At 33.9% G+C, this 22,471-nt stretch overlaps 1 protein-coding gene across 1 annotated transcript in view; it reads right to left on the bottom strand.

Moving 5' to 3' along the window:
- LOC125844869 (immune-associated nucleotide-binding protein 9-like) overlaps positions 1-22,131 on the bottom strand; it is a 947,253-nt gene extending 925,122 nt beyond the window's left edge. The window contains exon 1 of the mRNA XM_049524228.1: positions 22,123-22,131. The gene's annotated coding sequence lies outside the window, so the exon portion shown is untranslated. The remainder of the gene's footprint in view (positions 1-22,122) is intronic.
- Positions 22,132-22,471: the final 340 nt, after the last annotated feature.

Raw genomic sequence — 22,471 nt, 5'->3', positions numbered from 1 at the left:
TATATTTCATCTTTTATCCTACATTTTCATAGTAGATCTATTATGTACTATACTTTTCTTGTAGTTAGGTCTGCCATTCAAATTATGAATCTATGACATTAAATAAAGACGGAGAATGATACAATTTATCCAAATACTATATTTATTAAAACAATACAACACAATACATTATCAAACAATAAGTAACAACCCTTCGAACAAAGTGTTAAATGGGGTTCTTTGAATCAAATTACTCGTGATACTGTTCAATATTCTATTGATTGATTAAAAGCAATGTTTCTAATGGTTGCCTATTTACCTTCGTACCAAACACAGTACCCTGTATAACGTTATAAAGTTTTTTGTTGCCTTCTTTCCTTCTTTTTTTTTTCTTCCTTTTAAATTCGTATATTTTGATATTTTCTTGCTTCCAATTTTTTATGTTATTGCTTTTCCTATTTCCTAAAAAAGACACACCGAAATATATCTGAACTACCCACTTAAGAAAGAAAAAAGACATATAAGTGGCATGAACTTTCTATGTATGCTAATTATAACATATGGTTATGATTATTATTGTAAACAAGTACTATATAGTACTTACATTAGTCATTGTTATAAATTATAATTATTCATCCACATTTTGCGTTACAGCCCAAATTAACATTTCGTAACTTGTGATAATGAGATTCTTCACTAATTTTGGGACCGGATCAATAAAATAGCTAGGGACTATCCTTCTAAGAAAATGAAGGTTAAAATGTAGGGGTGTTTATTCAGATTAATTGAAAAATCAAATTGAATCGATTTCTTTTGTTATTTGGTTTGATTTTGAATTTAAAATTTAGAAAATTTGGTTTATTTTTGGTATGGTTTTGGATTTTAGAAATAAAAAGAGATTTAATTTTGTAATCCTTTATAAATGTGTTTTTAGTTTTATGTTTTTTACGAAAGTTCTTCATTTTTTTTACATACAATATAAGATATTCATTTACACGTGAAAAATCTGAAAAGACTGTTTTCTTTTATTTAATTTGTTAGTGGCATAAGAGATATCATTTTCATAAATGTTATTCTTTGTTGACTTATTTCATTATGCTTTTATAGGAGACTAGGAGTGTTTGGTTATCTAATCATATATATTGCTATCTTATCAGTGATGTTCATTACTTCAATCATGTGAATTGTTTTAGAAAAAAAGTATTAATTTAGTTAAGAGATTTGACATTACAACGTTTCATCATTTATAGGAGTATTAGTTATTCTTCTTTAGTCATTAAAATATGACTGTTTGATTATATTTGATCGTGTTTTGTTATATGACACAATCGAGAAATTTTTATAGTTCAGTCTTAATTTGATTACCTAAATTTTCACTTTAGACCATCTCCAGCCCTACTCTATTTTATTCGACATTCTCTATATTTGAAGAGTAAAATAGAGAATGTCCTCTCCACGCAGTCTCTATTTTACCCTCAACTTTCCAATTATAGAGAGTTTAATAGTAGTTCTCCAAATTCATACTCTCTATTTCACTTTTGAATAATATATTATTATTTCTATTATTTTGTAACTAGCATATTATTTTTCATATGATGATATTAATTAAATCTCTAATATCCATAATTCTTTTTAAATGTAATATAACATTTTTTTAAACTGTATTATTTATTATATATTACTTGCACCCCGAATTAATAATATTTCAAATGTTTTTTTTTTAAAAAATCGTCATTTTAAGTGAATATATTGTGATATTATTATTAATTTTGCCTATGAAGAATTCACAAAATTTAATGATAAAATGCAAATTTTAATTTAAAAGTACAATACATCACATAATAATTTAAATACAGAATAACAATACGATACAATAAATAACATAATAATTTTAAAAATCATAATTATAATTTAATAATTCGGTAGGTCGTTTCCACATTTAACATTATTCAAAAAAAAATTGTTGTATAATCCAGAAAAGTTGTGGTTGTGATTGTGGTTGTGCTTGTTAATTTCTTTTTCAATTATTCATAGTTGTTCTTTAGAAATTTAGAATAAAATATAGATCTATATTATATAAAGAATTTGGGTTTTTTTTATAGGGCAAATCACATAAATCCCACTAGTTTAGGTCTTAATTATTAAGATTCTCAATAGTTTCAAATATTACTTCCTCTACCATATTTTATGATTAGGATTCATGAGTCTGAATCTATGAGATACATGTATCTGTCGAATTTTAAAATTGAGATACAAAATTTATTAATTTAAATTAATTGGTTGTAACTTATTTCCTTAATTAGAGGAGTAATTGAGGATTTTCAAAATACATAATTAATTTCATTTTATTATTCTTTGAAATAGTAAATTCATTAATATTATTAATATAAGATAAAAACATGTATACCTTGGTAATGTAATTTGATTAATTTCGAATTATTACTCTTAAAATAATAAATTCATTAATTTGATGTATCTATTATCAATATATGATGTATCCAACAAACTAAACATTTAGATACATGAGTGCCATACAAGTACATTCATATGTATCATAGAAGTATCTAGCATTAATTTCATGTATTTGTTATATATATATATTTCATGTATCTTTTATATGTATCTAGTATGAATTTGATGTATCAAGTATCAATTGCATATGTTATATCCAAAAAACATGTATCTCGAATACATAGTAAACATATACATCTAATTATGTGTATCTAAATATGGAATATACAAAAAGAAGAAACATATACATCTAATTATGTGTATCTAAATTTCATATGTTATATCTAAAAACATGTATCTTGAATACATAATAAGCATATACATTTAATTATGTGTATCTAAATATGAAATGTAGTTGAAACACATGAATCTATGAACAAATCACGACTGTAGAGTATCTTTCATATCATTAGTGTTGTTAAAAATCATGTATCCGAAATTTAATATATAGTGGATACATATACATGTTCAGATACCCATTACTAAAAATACAACTCGGATCTTAATTAAGATTACTACTTATTGGATACACATGTTTTAAGGGCTATATCAAAGTAATATTGGTACTACCACATCCATATCACAGTAACCAAAGAAAGTCTTAGAAGAACACCATCAAACAAAAACTCTCTACAATATTCCCTTTGATCCTTTTGCACCGTGGCATAGCATAATCAAAACTAAGATCCATTTCTTTGGGAGACAAACAATCAAGACCCACTATGAATTGAAAGTTTTCTCTGTAGCAGTTACTGTGATTGGAACTCGTGATAAATGAACAATACAAAATGATATTTGGGTTTAGGAGAATTTGTGGTGTTGATATCTTGAGAAGAAGAGAGTAGATTAACTATTGTTGAAATGAAATTGTAAGGTGAAATTCTTGAATCAGAAAGGAGGAGACATAATTGAGTGATAAACATGGGAGGGGAGAATTAAGAGATAGTGGTTGATTTGGAGTGAAAGAGTTATTTAAGCAGATAATTAATCAATAATAGTTTTAAGGGATGTGGGTATCTAATAATATTTTCAAATAATATATTAATATATGGTATAAAATACTAAAAGTGGTAATATATGTAATTGTATAAAAGAAAGATAATATTAGTATATATAGTAGTGATGTATGTCTAATAAGGTAGTTTATCCTTTTTTATAATACATGAAAATGATATGTTGGGTTAACAAATGGATTGGGTCGAGCCCATTTATTTACCAAAAATATAAGAAATAGTACAGACAATTTACATGGCTTGGGTCCAAAAGTGACCCAAGCCCAAACTTAATTTAGGCAATTACTAATTAAACACAAAAAGAAAAGACTAAACAAAAAAAAGGAAAGAGTACAGGACAGAGCTTGGGAAGCTCGAAGAGTCACCATGGAAGAGATCTTCAAGCTGACAATGGAAGTTTTGGAAGCACAATTTCGTGGTCAAGTAGAGATTCACCTTAGGCATTCACAAGTCTCACGAATATCATGAATTCATACTCAATGAAGACTTCTTCTACCACTAAATCGGGGGTTCCTTTTCCACCGATGGACAACATCAAAATTCTTGGAGATGCTCAATTCGATCTTCAAATTTACTATAAGATCATAGTTAGGTTTGCATTTCTTCATTCTTAATAGGTTGAGCTCCAGAGGAACTAATACCACTGTAATAGAATTCCGATATGGAACCTCACCATGTCATATCTAAGATGTCGACTTTAGGTAATAATCCCTTTATCATGAATTATCTTCCACCTTGCCCTTCTTTCTATTTTATTGGATTAGTTGTTGTCGGTGTTCTCTTGCTTGCTGTAGTATATACCAAATTATTTTGACACTTCTTTATTCTCATATATGATATGCCCAGTTTTTCGAGTTCTAACAATTCCCTTCCTTTACTTGGCATCTCTCTCAAAGAATTGAATTTTTTCACCATTGTACCTGCAAAAATAAAAACTATATTAGTAAAACAAATCTGCGACTTGATTGCCCTCTTTGTAAATATGTTCGACCAAGGCCCAGTTTCTACTAAGACCCTCTTTAAGTAATTTGCATCAACTGAAACATTTCATGGGGTTTCCCACACTCCATGAAGTACCCTTTTACATATCAAAGAATCTGTTTCTAAAACAATCGACAATATATTGTGAGTGCACCAATACGCTAGCCCAAACATTAGGGCTTTCATTTCTGCCATCAGCACTGATTCCTTTCCAATATTTCTTGTTTCTACATAAACAAAATTGTCCTCAACATCTCTTATACATAATGCACTAGAAAAATTGTCTGTCATAGCATTCAATCCTCCATCGGTATTACATTTAAAGTCCATTACAGGACATGTCCATCTCACCACCTTACAAGATATCACTGGTATGTAATCTTCAAAGAACTTGACCACTAAAGACCAAGTATCAGGAATATCAGGTAACCAAGGGTACATATACTTGGCTAACATAACCAAGTTTCTGTTGATTTCCCTCCACCATAGAGATAAAAGACATCATGCCTCCATTTCTTATTTATTCCTTCTTTTCCAAAGTTGCCACCCAATAAACCTAAGCACAACAACAATTAAAGGTTTCAACTTAGAAGCACACTCAAACTTCCACCAAATATCACACATTTGTTTCAGCTGAACGCCATAACATTCCATACTAGCTACCCCAACTAACATCTTCCATAGTTTTAAAGCATTTGGACATTGAACAAAAAGATGTTCAAAAGTTTCCTGATGATTACTATTGCAACAACAACATTTCACTTCACTTTCCACCTTGATTTTCTCTAGAACTTCTCCAATGGGATTTCTCTTCTTCTAGAGTCTCCACATGAAAAAAGATATTTTGAATGGAATTCCCTTTTGCCATATGAATTTCATCTCCCCCTGATCTAAACTTCTTCTTCTTAATGCCTCCCAAGCAGATTTAATAGTAAATTTGCCATTGCTTGCTAGCATCCCTCAGGCTTTATCCCGTTCCTTTGATTTCCCTACTGTTGCCAATACCCTATGAATTTGATTTACCACTTCTTCATCAAATAACTGCTCCAATAGCTCATTGTTCCACTTACCTTGTAATAACAACTGCTTGACATCTTCATATGTATTATAATGCTGGTCTAATATAGGAAGATAATAGAAAACTGCTCCTAATTGAGTCCAGTTATCAAACCAAATACTTGAATGACCACACTTTGGTGCCCACCATATATCTTGATCCATAACATCTCTAGCTTCCAATACCAGTTTTCAGGCTTTAGAACCTCCTTGCCAATGTACCACTTGGGGTCTATATGTTTACAATATTTTTTCCATAGAAAATTTGTTCACAAAGACTTTTTGGTTCTAAATTGCCACCATAATTTAGTAAACAAAGCCTTTGACACATCAAACAGAGATTTGAATCTCAAACCACCTTCATTTTTGGGTAAGCAGCAATCTACCCATGATGCCCAATGCTTGCTTCTCCCTTCCTCCCTAAAGTTCCATTGAAACTTTGCAAATATTCTATACAGATCATGAATCACACACTTGGGAGGAACAATGGAGAGGACAAAAAATATATAGGATTACTTTGTAGGACACTGTTGATAAGAATAACTTTTCCCCCAAAGGATAATAGTTTCCCCTTCCACGGTTGTAGTTTATTTTGTACCTTCTTAATAAGTTCAGAGAAATGAACCCTTCTCTTTCTTGCATGTCCGATGGGACATCCCAAGTACATAATAGGGAATTCTCCTCTAGTAAAGCATGTAATATCCTTCGCCTTTTGTATGATTTCTCTGGCAGCCTTCATGTACATACAAAATTGACTCTTTTGCTTATTAATCATCTGACCAGATTCTTTTCCATACCTCTCAAGAGTCTGCATAATCAATTTCAAAGAGACAGGATCTACAAATGAGAAGATGATTGTATCATATGTATATGCAAGATGATTAATGTAGTCACTCCATTTAGGCATGCCAAAACTTTTGATTTTTTTGTCCTCAAATAGATTGTTCAAAGTTCGTGTCAACACCTCAGTAGAGTAGGGGATAAGAGATCACCTTGTTTCATCCCTCTAGAAGAGTGAAAGAAACCATGGGATTTTAATAATGAAATATCAGATATTTGCAATTAACCTTCAAACCATATCTAACATCAAACTGTTAAACCCTATTCTTTCTAGAACTTGAATAAAAAATCTCTGATTCACTCTTTCACAAGTGTTAGCCATATCAAGCTTAATAACAACATTTGCTGCCTTTCCTTTCTTCCTTATATCAGTAATTATCTCCTGAGTTAGCAATGCATTCTTAGTAATACTTCTCCCTTCACAAAGTCAGATTGATTTTGGGAGACAATCTTAGGGAGCAAATCTTCTATCCTGTCATGTATGATTCTAGAGATGACCTTGTTCAAGAAATTGCTTAAACTAATTGGCCTTAAGTCTGAATAATTTCTTTCTTAGGAAGTAATACCAAATTAGTATGAGTAATAGATTTAGGTAGTGTATTACCTTCAAAGAAAGCCTGCACTATTCTGTAACATCAAGACACACAATATCCCAACAATATTTATAGAATAGACATGAAAATCCATCAGGCCCACATACACTATCTCTATTTAATGCAAATACAACCCTCTTAACCTCCTCTCCAGTAGGTACTATATTCAGCGTTTAATTGTTAGAATCTGAGACCAACTTAGGGATATTCTGAAGAAGTGAATATTCCTCATTGTTATTAATAACAGTAAATTGAGCCTGGTAAAACTTTATGGCTTCAGAAGACAATTGATTATCACCCTCAGTCCACCTATCATCTTCCAGTAACATGCTCTTTATCCCTAACCTCTTTCTTTTTTCCTTTACAAAATAGTGAAAAAAATTGGTGTTTCTATCCCCTTCAGAAAACTATTGTAAATTAGCCGTTTGTTTCCAAAACTCCTCCTCATATTGCAAGTACTTATTGTGCTCAGCATGGTCCCTTTGAAGAACAACCCTATTTGAGGCAGTAGGGTATTCTTCAAACAATTTTTCCTCTATTCTCACAATTTCTTCTCTGATGATAAATTGCCTAAAAATATCCTTAAATTTTTCTTTACTTCATCTAGTCAGAACTTGTCTGATTCTCATTTGCTTAGATTTGATGTCAATAAATACATTTGTTGTACTCTCAACCACCCAATTACTCCTAAAACCCTCTTTAAGATCATGTCTACTTGTCCAAAACCTCAGAAACTTAAAAAGGTTTATGGAACTGTTAAGCTTGCCTCCACAACTAAATAATAAAGGTGCATGATCAGAGCCAGTTATAGTCAAATGTTGAACCTCCACACCACCACCAACATCCACCAAAGCCTGATTAGTTACCACCCTATCTAGTCTTTTGAAAATACAAGCCTCATCAGCCCTACCTTTCCACCAAGTGAATGGGCTTCCTCTAACATGGACATCAAATAGATCACATAAGTTTATGTAGAAAGAAAACTCTTCAAACTCCTGAGGATATATAGGTAGACCCCCAATTTTTTCCTTAGCCCTCATGATAACATTAATGTCACCACCTACCAGTCATGGGAGAGTCAAATTCTGCCTAATGGAAGAAAGATCATCCCACAAGCTTAATCTTTCAAGAGAAGAACATTTGGCATAAACTAGGGTAGTAACCATTTGTATTCCATCCTCTAGGGTTAGTTGCAATGTTATTTGTTGTTCAGAATCAGAAATCATCCTCACATGAATATGATCTTGTATAAACACCCAAATCTTTCCATTGATATTATAATTGACGTACTTCATCCCCAACTTACTCTTAAAACTTTAAATATTCCTTGTGTCCTTGAATGGTTCTAGTAATGCAATCATGAAGAACTTGTGGTGTCTATTTAACATTTAGACTCTGTGAAAAGCCTTATGAATTCTCATACTTCATTTAACACCAGATTTAACCCCCATCTTTAGTGATGTTCCTGTCATCGTACCATTCTTCTCAACTTTGTTGTTCTCCCCTTTATTTTTACCTTTCAATCCTTTTGAGATTGCATGAGAAGATAATCTTGCTTCCATTTCAACCATTCTAGAGTTGATATTATTATTATTCTCATCTTTATCCTCCACCCCATCAACCCTGCTTTCCTTACTTTCAATTATATTAACTTCATGCAACTGATGTGAAATAATTTCATGTAGGTCTTGTATGGGAGAATCTTTCTCTGTATAAGAAATAATGGGGAGATGCTCTTTGTGATCTAATGTTGTACAATTTGAAACCTCTTAAGGGTTTATAGATATCATCTACAATGGTATAAGGTACTCAACATTAGCAATCACAGTGGACTGCTGGACATCAGTACATGCTAACTGTTCCCCATCCTTTCTATCTACTTTTTATTACCAATGATCTAACTGCTTTGATTAATCAGTATTTGCTTGTTCTTTTTGAGCTAAATTCTCCTCCTTGAGGTTTGTGGTCTTGTCCACCTCTTCTAACTTTGATTGATTGTCCTGAATATCCTCATGTGTGCTGCAGATATCGCTACTATTTAATTTGCTAACCTAACTCTCCTGAGCAGCAGAGTTACTTCATACACTGTATCAATTTATTTCTTCATTGATATTTCGCTCTGGCTTTGTTGAACCTACACATTATTTAATTTTTGCATTGTGACTACTCATATTTTTCCATAGCTAGGTGATCCTATTGTGTCTCCACTGCCAAACAGTCAAAAGCATTGTCAGTTGCCACTATATTTTTACCATTGGAATATACTTCTTTAGTCCTATCCATGATGAAAACTTTTTTAGTTGGGCACCATTTTTTATGAACATTTTATGTCTCATGTTGATCTGATGATTTCACTCTTGATCATGATGTTGAGGTATCTCCCCTTCCTCTTGAAGCTCTTGTTCTTTAGCATACTTTAATTCAGGAAGAATTGTTCTACATTCTTCTTCATTGTGTCCTTGTTGCAACTTACATGTGCGACAATAAAAGTCATAGTGAATTTTGATCTTTTCAATCATTGTACTCTGCTTTCTTGGACTGATCACTTCTATCTCTACCCACTCCAGGTGATTTGTAATACGGTCCACCTGAACTTTAACTCTCGCACAACTTGGGCGTGTTTTATTAATTGTTGCCAGGTCCAACTGCACCGGCTTCCCCACAGGCGATCCTAATGAGAACAGAGTAGTCTCCTCCTCAGGTTTGAATTTGGCATCATAGATTAAAGGTCGCATTTGATATGCATATACATCTTTAGCAATAATATAATAAGCATTTTTTGACATTATGTTAATGAAATCTTCCATACGACTTAATCTTATTAATATATGTCTATTCCCATCATGACCCAAACCGTCGTGATTGGCACCCACACTAATCCTCCGGTGAGAGAACCATTACTACACCCCTCGAGCCAAGTTAACGAAAAACTAAGCATTTAAAGATACGGAAGCATGTTTAAATGCAAAAATTATATAGAGTTCTCATAAACTCCAAAGGTTTAAATTAACAATTTAACCAAACTAATGCGGAAGTCTAACGCTTAGAACCTACAAGTCATTGTACCAAAACATCTAAAGTGCAATAAGTCTAAGAAAAAGGGGTACAACCCCAACTAACATAAGAAAAAACTAACTAGTCTAAGTCCGAAGGAAATGGACTAAACAATAGGAGGGACTCCATGGCAGCCTGAAAGAACTGGCTCACCCTTGAAATCCGATCTCGATCACTGATCTCCTAGCCGAGGTCTGTCAATAGCCACCTGAAGATGCCCTATACTCAACAAAGAACGAGCAGGTGTAGTATCAGTACACAAACACAGTTTATTGGTAGGATCACGAGGCTATTCCAGTAAGCAAAACATATATAAGCAGTCACAACATAATAAACATGACATGTACATAATATATATAAACATTGGTTATCATTTCAGGAGCAATGTACAATTACACATTCTCAATAACAAGTAGACATGACAATTCAATGGTCATCTCATGGAACCCATACCCAAACTGTTAGTATGTTGAAATGTGACACCCGATCCCAATTACTATGTCGGAACGTGACACCCGCTCTAATATATGGGTCAGAATGTGACACCCGATCCCAGTTAGTGTGTCAGAACATGACACCCGCTCCAATATATGTGTCAAAATGTGACACCCTATCCTAGTTAGTGTGTCAGAACGTGACACCCGATCCATTCAACACAACCACAATCACATTCACACTCATAATGTGCATACTTAGAATCATACAATCAAGTGTGAATCATGTCATACATTTGTTCATTCATAAACAATTCATTTGGTTTGATCAATAGTGTTTCATTCATATACATACATTACAATGAAGCAATTACCAACATACATCACACAAACATGAAATCAAACTATCACATACCTCAAAACCAAGCTTGAATCCTCCTAAGGCACTTGAATCTTCCCTTTTTGGATTCTTTCCTCTTACTTGTGGTCTAAAATCAACAAATTAATGCAAGGATCAATAAACGAGACCTAATTACCCAGATTACAATCGAAATTATAAACCCTAGGACAAACCCAAGATCCCAATACCCAACTTAGGCCTTTTTTCACCATTAGTGTCAGGTCAAAACCCTCCCTCAATGATAATCATCGATGAATCTAAGTTCTACGGATTGAAAAATGGATTAGGGGAGTAAAATCCTTATCTTTCACGCTAGAAGAGGTGGAAAACTGTCAAGAACTTGCCCTGGGTCGTTTTTTACCTCTCAATAATGAAAGTTGCAGAATAATAATATTTTTGGGGTTTAATCCTGACTTAATTTGCGACTGGGCCGCTACGGCGGACCCCATCCGCCCTGGCGGCTTGCACGGAGACAACGTTGGAATTAGAGTTTCATACCCTCATTTCACAACACACCTTCAACCCTTGACGTTCAAAAACTACCCGTTCACGCAAATATCAGTTTCGAGAGTTCTACACGCCCGAATTCGATTTCGTAAAGTCGTACGGGTTCCTTAACATCTTAGCTATCCACTATGTAATCAAATTTGTTATTAAACATCTCATTAATTACAATATTTCCCTAGACCTCACCCGACTCAGATTTTGTCCAAATCTAGACTAGGCTAGGAATTTTCAACTCACTACTCAAAAGTTTTCTGGTCCCAATTCTTTCCCCATTGGATTTTCTATAACGACGGGAACATGTCATTACAATAGATAACAATTTACCTATCACTGGTCCCCGAGTGACAAACTAGGAAAAATGGGCTAAGGTAAGAGTAGAGTAGTATCTGAATGGTCGAACAATTGGGGATACTTGTCTCGCATGTCCTTCTCGATTTCCCAAGTAGCTTCCTCAACCGAACGATGCTTCCATTGAACTTTCACGGACTTAATCTCCTTGTTCCTCAACTTCCAAATATCACGATCAAGAATTGCAATCGGTCCCTCCTCATACTGAGGTCCTATTCTAACAAAAATATGTCCCATTTTATGATGTAATCCCCGTCCCCATGATATTTCTTCAACATGGACACATGAAATACTGGATGAACTCCAAAAAGCTAGGAGGTAAGACCAACATATAAGCCACAGGCCCTATAGAGTCAAGGATCTCAAATGGCCCGATGTATCGAGGACTAAACTTGCCCTTCTTGCCGAATCTCATCACCCCATTTATGGGTGACACTTTTTAGAAGAACTTGCTCCCCAACCTGAAATGTCATGTCCCTTACCTTATTGTCTGCATACTTTTCTGTCGACTCTGGATTGCTAAAAGCTTACCTTGGATGCTTCTCACCTTATCTTGAGCATCTTTCACCAAATCAACCCCCTAAGGGTTTCACATATCCAACCTCAAACCAACCAATTGAATACCTACACATCATCCCCTACAATGCCTCAATGAAGTCATCTCAATACTCGAGTGATAAATATTGTTGTATGTAAACTTAACTAACAACAAAAGCAATTCCCAATAACCACTAAAGTTGATCGTACATATGTCTGCAACATGTTATCAAATACCTTCACACAATCATCATGACGAATCCTTTCGCACTTAAGCATGATAAAATTCCAAATCAATACTCGCTACAATTAGAAGTGAACATAAACCAACCAACACACACTCATAACACCCATACAATCATAGTTCTTAACAACATCTCCATCTCACAATATAAATTCCCATGAGCTTAAGTTATAAAAATTTGATCTTTAGACATCAAATACTCGTCGAGGGATATGTCCAAGCATACAAACCCCCTAAAAACACTATCGAAATGCTAGATTTAGTAATTGTGATTGTAGATTACTCTTAAGAACAGTAAAATTTGACTCAATGATCCTCATATTGTACTAAGAGAACATCGCATGATCGGTACACATGATCCACCCACAAAAGTGAAACACGTGTGAGCATATCTAGTAAATCATACTTACAACCATCATAAACACTTAGACCATTTACCTCACTATAAACCAACACTTTTAACTGAAAACCTTTCTTAGGTACTTAATAGTCAACAATAATAAACTTTACGACTCAACCCAAGTGTAAGTCCTTTCAATTACTGAATACCTGATACAATTGATCATTTCTCACCTTGCCAATTCATACCTTGACAAAATATATCACCACGAATGTAGACTTACAATGAAAAATAATCTGAATTGTAAATTCAATCGTATAACACAATCCCCTTATCTATCAACATTAGCTTGTACCTTGAAGATTATTATGAATTGATGGATCTTCGCTTATCATTGATCGCATCTCTATCGATCTTACAATATCCTTCGCTAAATATTCAATCGTACACATTACTAAACTCAAAAACAAAGCTTTTATCATCACACTCGAGCTAATGTATGTACACTCCTTTCTCAAGTCTTTTCCAGTAGTTTTTAACCCATTTGATGGACCTGTGACACTATTGCCATAGCCACAACAAATGAATAAATTCACGCGTCTCTTAACCCAATTATCTACCCCTCTGAAGACACCTATTTAGCCTTTGCAATCAAATAAAATATTCTTGCGCTCGCCTCTCTCTAAAGGTTGTACTATGTCCCACTATTTTTCTTCATTATGACTCTAGCTCTTTTAAATTTTATTCGAGTGGTGTCCTACCATCTCTTAAAACCTTCCATACAACCATGTTACTCATTAAATATTAGGAAACCACAACCTTAGATACTCACGAGTCGTACTTACTATACAAAATTAGCTTATCCATAATCGTATTATACAGTTGCATCCCATCACAAACTCTTATTACCTTTATGCTCAGTCAGCCCTGACTAATACTACGAAGTCAACCTTTTCATCAACATGACACCTCAAGCTCAGGTATACTCATCAAATTCAAAGGACTAACCCAACTTTTATACGCCAGGTCAAACTCCTGATCTATTTATTTCATCCTTAGAGGATTGAGCTTTTTGAGAGCACCGCACTGCGATTGAATGGAATATTTCAATGATGAAGAGAAAATTCTAGTTCTCTTTTCATTTGAAAGGGGAATGGATGTCTTATTCAGAGTGATTACAGCAGAACCTTTTCATAGTGGAGAGCGATAGGCCGTAGCACTGACCTCTTTTTTTTATTGATTCAATACAATAGGGGAAAAGATCGTACAGTTCCCTACCGAGACAAATTCTCAACGGATCCTCCGCGCGCTGGGTCTTTCACCCAAGTATACTCAATGAGACTTTCTTTATCCATAAGCTTGTCATTTCGGTATCAATCCACTTCTTTATGGCTTAAGATAAAATCACCAGTCCTCATACTACCATCCTTCGTCTTAACAAACAAGATAGGAGCACCCCACGGGGAAGCACTAGGATGGATGGAACCTTTATCAAGAAGCTCTTGGATTTGAGCTTTAAGCTCTCTCAATTTTGCTGAAGCCATGCAATAAAGAGGAATAAAGATAGGGTGAGTGCTAGATTCCAAGTCAATGTAGAAATTTATATCTCTATCCGGAGGCATACCAGACAAATCAGTAGGAAACACTTTCTTAAATTCAGACACTACATGAATAGACTCAAAAGAAGGAGACTTGGCATCAACACCCCAAATATGAGCAAAATAAGCCAAACACCCCTGCCCTACCAGTTTCCTAGCCCGCACAAAAGATATGACCTTAGCTGACTTAGGCTTGTACACCCCTTCCCACTCTAATCTCTCCCTACCCGGGATCTCTAGAGTTACCGACTTAGTATTACAATTAAGCGCAATATAATAGGGGGACAACCAAGTCATGCCTAAGATTATATCAAAGTGAGTCATATTCATAATCACTAAATCAGTCCAAGTCTGAAAAAACATAAATAAGTTAGGACAAGTACGATATACCTGGGTGACTATGACTGACTCTCCAACTGGGTAGAAACATGGATGGAGGCATCAAGCACATCACAAACCACATCAAATCACAAGGAAAACTGAACAGACAAAAATAGTACATATGATCACTGCATCAAACACCTCAACCTCGGTCTTTCCCGAAAAGGCATAAAACTGAGCCCTGTCATCTTGAGGGGCAGCCTTCTTTCCTGGCGGCACTGCTCCCCTACCTGCATTACCATTTCCCCTGCCTCCACGACCTCCCTGATTTCCTCCTCATATGCCCATGTTCTCCACAATTGTAACACACTTAATAACTTAACCAAGTAAGCATCGCTGCTATTGTAGTAGTCGTATCATGACCCTCTTTGATATACACTCAATCTAGGAAATCACAGTAGAGATTATAAACTCAATTGTCGCAACATAATTTCATCATTTACTAAGCAACCCATACTTGTTATGACAACAATACTAAATGCATTTTCCAAAGTAATGGTGTTCATTATCTAACCTTCCCTTACAAACTTCTTGAATGTTGTCACCTTGGCAAAGTCTTCTGAATTCACCCCCTTCTACCTTCATCACAAAATCAACCACTTCCTGAAAAGATTTTGCTCAATCAGCCACCTATAAGCTTGGATCTGCAAATCTGACCTTAATCCCTTCACAAAACGATGAACTTGCTCTTTTAGAATGAAGCAAAGTGGTATACCATATTTGGATAAACACTAACTTTTTTCCTTAAAGGCTGGAACAAATATATTTTGTTGCTCTATAGTCAGGAACTCATCTCTCCTCCTATCCCTCAAAGTTAAGGGTATATACTTCTCCATACAGAAAGCTATAAAATATTTCCCAAGTCACGAGTAGTGCATTTACTAGTCGACACTCAACATGAGACCACCACCACATTTTGGTGTCTCCCTTGATCTGGTATATCATAAACTCAATGCCGAATCACTCTACCTTATCCATCTTATGAAGCAGCTCATGACAATCAACAAGATCAACCTTAAGAACATAAATAAAACCTCATGTTTGTCACTAGTCATTACATGCCCGAATTGAATCGGGGAAACATGCTTATTTGGAAGGACACGTCCTCTCTTGCTAGTGTTGGTGTTACCACTTCTGTTGCTCTAGTTCTGACCATAGAGTGAAAGAGGAAAGATATCAATTTGTATCACCTAGATACCAATTGAATTCAAGTAATAACACGAAGAAAGAAAGAAATGAGTTTTCCTAAAGTCCTATAGCCTCTCGAAGAAAAGTACAGACGTATCCGTACAGTTTCGCAAGACCATACTAGACTCGTTTTGGTATAATGAGATCAACGAACCTTGGGCTCTGATACCAACTTTGTTACAACCCAGACCGTCATGATTGGCACCCACACTAACCCTCCGGTGGGAGAACCATTACTACAACCCCTTTAGCCAAGTTAATGAAAAACTAAGCATTTAAAGATACAGAAGAAGGTTTAAATGCAAAAATTATATAGAGTTCCCATAAACTCCAAAAGTTAAAATAAACAACTTAACCAAACCAACGCGGAAGTCTAACCCTTAGAACCTGAAAGTCATTGTACCAAAACATCTAAAGTGCAACAAGTCTAAGAAAAATGGGTACAACCCCAACTAAAATAAGAAATAGCTGATTAGTCTAAGTCCGAAGGAAATGGACTAAACAATAGGACGGACTCCATGACAGCCTAAAAGAACTGGCTCACCTTTGAATTTCGATCTCAATCACTGATCTCCTAGATGAGGTCTATTAATGTCGCCTAAAGATGCCCTGTACTCAACAAAGAATGAGCAAGTGCAGTATCAGTACACAACCACAGTGTACTAGTAGGATCACACGACTATTCTAGTAAGAGAAACATATATAAGAAGTTACAACATAGTAAACATGACATGTACAGAATATATATGCACATTGGTTATCATTTCAGGAGCAATGTACAATTACACATTCTGAATAACAAGTAGATATGACAATTCAATGGTCCTCTCATAGAACCCATACCCAAACTGTTAGTGTGACGGAACGTGACACACGATCCCAATTAGTGTGTCAGAATGTGACACCTGCTCCAATATATGTGTCGAAACGTTACACCCGATCCAGTTAGTGTGTCAGAACGTGACACCCGCTCCAATATATGTGTCGGAACGTGACACCCGATCCCAATTAGTGTGTCGAAACATGACACACAATCCATTCAACACAACCACAATCACATTCACACTCATAATGTACATACTCACAATCATACAATCAAGTGTTGAATCATGACATACATTTGTTCATTCATACATAATTCATTTGGTTGGATCAATAGTGTTTTATTCACATACATACATGCATTACAATGAAGCAATTACCAACATACATCACACAAACATGAAATCAAACCATCAACTACCTCGAAACCAAGGTTGAACCCCTCTAAGGTACTTGAATCTTCCCTTTCCGAATTCTTTTCGCTTGTTCGTGGTCTAAAAACAACAAATTAATTCAATGATCAATAAACGAGGCCTAATTACCCGGCTTACAATTGAAATTATCAACCCTAGGCCAAACCCAAGATCACAATACCCAACTTAGAGCTTTTTCCACCATTATTTTCAGGTCAAAATCCTCCCCAATGATAATTACCCATGAATCTAAGTTCTACGGATCGAAAAACGGATTAGGGGAGTAAAATTCTTACCTTTCGCGCTAGAAGAGGTGGAAAACTGTCAAGAACTTGCCCTGAGTCATTTCTTAGCTCTCAAGAATGAAAGTTGCAGAATAATAACATTTTTGGGGTTTAATCCCGACTTAATTTGCGACTGGGCCGCTACGGCGGACCCCATCCGCCATAGCGGCCCGCCCTGGCGGCCTGCGAGGAGACAAAACGTCGGAATTAGAGTTTCAAACCCCCGTTTCACAATACACCTTCAACCCTTGACGTTTAAAAACTACCCATTCACACTATATCAGTTTTGGGAGTTCTATAAACACCGATGTCTTTTGCCGTTGTGCAAATTAAACAATCCTCACATCGAATGCAGTTGCCGCCTTCATCAGGTATTGCACTTCCGCACTGAATAGACAACAAAAGTCAGAATGAATCCAACAATATTTGAAGCAAAGGACATGGTTAAGTCAAGAAAATAAAGAAAAGACTTTATTGACAATAGATCACAGATATTTTAAGCAATAAAACACCAAGAGGGTAAAATTATATGTGTAATTATTATTATTATTATTATTAAATGAATAACAGAATAGCAATACTCTATAGATTATAATTTATTCAAATTTTATAAATTAAATAGATTAGATATTTTTGTATTACCATCAACACATCAACTAATAACAAAATCTGATCCTGAAATAACTCATGAATAGTTGCATCTCAGTCATATAACTTTTTTCATATACTTGAATTAAATGATTTAGTCATAGTTTCAACATGATCATGTAATACATTTCAAGTTGAGGCATCATTATTCAAGTTAGGAAAAAAAGTTGAGTAGTCATTATGATAATCCAACTCTATTAATTATCGTCCCGCCAGTCAAAAACATTGATGTTGGTGCACATCACCTTATCATGATTTGGCCGAGGAGATGGCTAAACCAATCAAGAAATAAAAAGACGGACTGGATCATGCACAATACATGTTAAACTATAGAAGTGGATGATGACAGAAGTTCTGGAAGTAATATATTTTTATGAAAAAGTGGGTTGATAAACTTGTGGGTAGCAGTTTATTTTTGGAAGTCGTGGGGTTATGGAATTGTGTATTTTATAGGGATAAAGTTAGTTAGTTATGTTTTGAAATTCAAATTTTAAATTAAAAGTAGGAGATATTTTTTTGTCAAAAGACAGTTTTTATTTTCTACTTTTTTGTTAATTAGTTATTTAAATTATTTTTTTGTGTTTCGTAATTTGAATTTTTAATTTAAAAAATAGATTTTTAATTGGTAGTAAGTCTAATTCTAACTTTTTGCTGATAATTTTGGTAGTAATTCTAATTTTAAATATTCAGAAGGAGTTTTAATAGTTATTTTGAAAAAGATGTTTGTATTTGTTTTAACGTCAGATTTGTTATTTTATTTGTTTGACATTCAGTTTAAAATTTAAAAATAGTAACTAAGTTTACATAATAAAATTTTAAGTTAACAAATAAAATAAATAAATGAAGTGCTTTGTTTCAAAATCATTTTCCGACTTGATATTTTATGAAAGATGATACAATTATTATACTATTATTTCATATCTCCTTTTTTTTATTCAAAATCAAAAGAATAAAAAATATTTTGAAAACAGTAAAAAGTTAAGGTAACTTTAAATTTTTGAATTTTTTAAAAAAGTTGTAAAAACTGCTTGTTGAATTTTTCATTATTTTTATAGTGTTTGTAATTTTTATTTTTATTTTAAGATCTTAAATTAATTTAATAATTTTTAAATTCTTTTTTTCTTGTGGTGTTGACACGTAGACATTTTTTCTTATCTTTTTATATATACATAGATTTTACAAAAAAAAAACAATTTAAAAAAAATCTAAAGTTAAGTATGATAGCTTTCTACGGGATCACAAAACACTATTCTATTAGGTCACGAACTCGTGCCCCATTCTCTCTGACCGAGGCGCTAGATCTTCTATCTATTCGATTGACCCTAAAGCTAGGAAGACTGCCCTATCTTCGACTGAGAGTGTCTTCGCCTATAAACTCTTCTTGCATACTTGACTTATAGGCTTGATGCCCATTTCCTCAGGCTAGTTCATTCCCGGAAAAGAAAAGTAGTTGAATTAGCGAAGATCCTTAAGAAAGCGGGTGCCATTCTGTCAACTCCGTCCCAATGGATATCTCTTCTCTCAAACAGCAATTCCATTGCAAGCATTTTATTTCACAAAAAACACAAAGTAGCGCTCGAACTTCCCAGGTGAAAAAACTCATTTCTTCCTTCTTTTTCGTTCTTTCAACTGAAATCACCATTCTTAGTAAGCAAACTAACAAAATCAATTATAATATTTTAGATCTTATCTTACGTGCAATGATCAGTAGCGGCTCAAACGCACAAGTGGTCTAAGACAAAATCAAACCGAGGCCTTAAACTTTTAAGAAAAAATAATATTCTTTTTAGGGAAAAGGATAAAAAAAATGCCCTTAAACTATGTGAAAGGAACAAAAAATGCCTTCCGTTTATTGTTTGGCTAAAAAATTCCCTTACCGTCAATACTTTGGTCCAAAAATGCCCTTGCAGTCAATACTTTGGTCCAGAAATGCCCCTATAGTTATTAAATAGGTCAAAAAGTATTTTTTTTTCCTTTTTAAACACATCTTCTTCCTAATTAAAATATTATTAAAGAACCATGTTCTTATTTCCTTTTTCCTTTTTAAACACATCTTCTTCCTAACTAAAATATTATTAAAGAATCATGTTCTTATTTTCTTTCTTTTAAAATCACTTTAACAAATAAAAATGTAGGAAATATTTTTTTTCTTCTTAATCTCATTTTATTAATTAAAATAGAATAATTTCATGTACCATTTCGACATATAATATATGTCATATATAAAATATCATAATATATTCATTATTAATTTATATTTATATAATGATAAAAAATAATTATAAAAAAATAAGAAATTTTTTCTTTTTTATTTTTTCCTGAATGAAGTAAGATAATCATTTCCTAATTTTAAAAAATATTATTAGAAAAACGAATGTGTTAAAAGAAAATAAATAATATATTTATTTGGAGAATGAGCATTTTTGACTCATTAAATAACAATAAGGACATTTTTGGACCAAACTACAAACGAAGGGCATTTTTGTTCCTTTCGCATAGTTTAAGAGCATTTTTTACCCTTTTCCCTTCTTTTTATAAAGTCTACTTTTTAAATTTCTTGAGATACAAAATTGTATATTTTTTTTACAATCGGATTCTTTTAATAATTATTTTTTAATCAATAATTCATATAACCAATGCATTTAATCTTTCTTGCGACATAGTACTCTAGGTATATCAATTTTCTTCTAATAATTTTTTCTCTTAATATATTTTTTCTTGCAAATCGTATTCAATATTTTTCTTATGAAAAATATATATTTATTATTTCTAAAATAATTGAGATCCTTCAAATTTGGAAGCCTAAAGTAGTTGCCTTTCATAAAGGGGCAAAGCCGTCCCTAACAATGGTGCACCCGTCTTCTTGAAATCTTAAATTTGCCTCTGATCCTAAGAGACCACAAATACCCTCAAGAGTTAACACCACAAACTTTTAATGATGTGGCATGCCACCTGAGACTAATCCTTCCACTTAAGCGCTGCCAACTAGGATTCACTACAAAAGCCCAGAATATCATCACTATGAGGATCTCCGTAATAAGTTGGAGAAGCATTACATATAATCCCACAATTTTTACGGCCTTTTCGCATTATCAGCTAACTATAGGAATTACATGACTTTCCCAATTTTTCGTGTGTATTATCCCATGGATCAGGCGTCTTAGAGCACCCTGTAACACCCCGCTATTTGAAAGAATTAGAATTAGAAGAAAACATTTTTGGAAATAATCAAATTTGGAAAGTTTGGCAAAGTTAAGCTAAGTATAAGTTTTGGGTCAACTTTAAACGACCATAACTCCTAGCACAGGATGAGTTAGGTGGGCTACAAGATAGCCTAGGGAAGATGATTGAATTATCTTTCCAATGCCACTAAGTTTGCTCGATTTCGAGTTTGTATGAGGTAGATATATGCCCATTTGAAGTTGGATTGTCTAGATAAGGAAAGTCTAAACCGAATTTTAGGAGGGTAAGATGGTCTTTTCCATACCCAATAATTAATTTCATTTTTAGAAGTTTAATTGGGGTCTAAACTGAGTTAGTTCAAATTACGCATTTACCAAATCACGCTAGGGTTTTTGGAGAAAGAACTCAAAAGAAGAAAGGAGAAGAAAAGTTCAAGATTCGTCAAGTTCTTGCAATTTTGGTTGTGAATTTCGCCAAGGATTCAATTCTACAAAGTATGTGAGTTCACATAGCGTTGGGTTCGTTCACCCACACGCCAAACATGTTTATTTCAGTGTAATTTTCATCCTAAAAGATTGAGGATTTGATGTTCTTGAGTTGTGTTCTTGAATTGCTTTCATTCTTGAATTTAAATGGGGTCGATGAGTTTCTAGAGAGAGTTTTATCGATTTTAAGAGTTGTTTTGGGTTAGAATCTTGTGTACATATAATGAGTATCTGAATCTAAAGAGGAATTGAGAAAAAAAATTGAATTTAGGCGAATTGGGGTGAGAAAACGAAGAAGGAAAAAGTCGAGCAGATCTCGGCACGCAAGTCTGCATTGCGGACTTGCTCCCCCAGTGCAGAAAAATCACCTACGCGTCACAGATAGGACGCAGACTCCTCTTTTTCAAAATTAATTTTGCGATCAAATATTTAAATACATCTCTGTGTTGCAAACTTGTTCCCAGACAGTAATTTCTTAATCGTTTCTCATGTTTAACTATCTAAAAACACTCCTAAACATCACAAGATCTTTCCTATCACGAATCACAACCTTGAATTAATAATTCAAATTGAAGGTACAGTTAAAAGTCAATTCTTGAGAGTTATTCGAGTCATTTTATGAAGTCTTTTGC

The sequence above is a fragment of the Solanum stenotomum genome, chromosome 11 (genome assembly GCF_019186545.1).
Source record: "Solanum stenotomum isolate F172 chromosome 11, ASM1918654v1, whole genome shotgun sequence".
Lineage (NCBI taxonomy): Eukaryota > Viridiplantae > Streptophyta > Magnoliopsida > Solanales > Solanaceae > Solanum > Solanum stenotomum.
The sequence above is the reverse complement of the archived record's forward strand: the minus strand, read 5'-3'. Positions and strand labels throughout refer to the sequence as shown.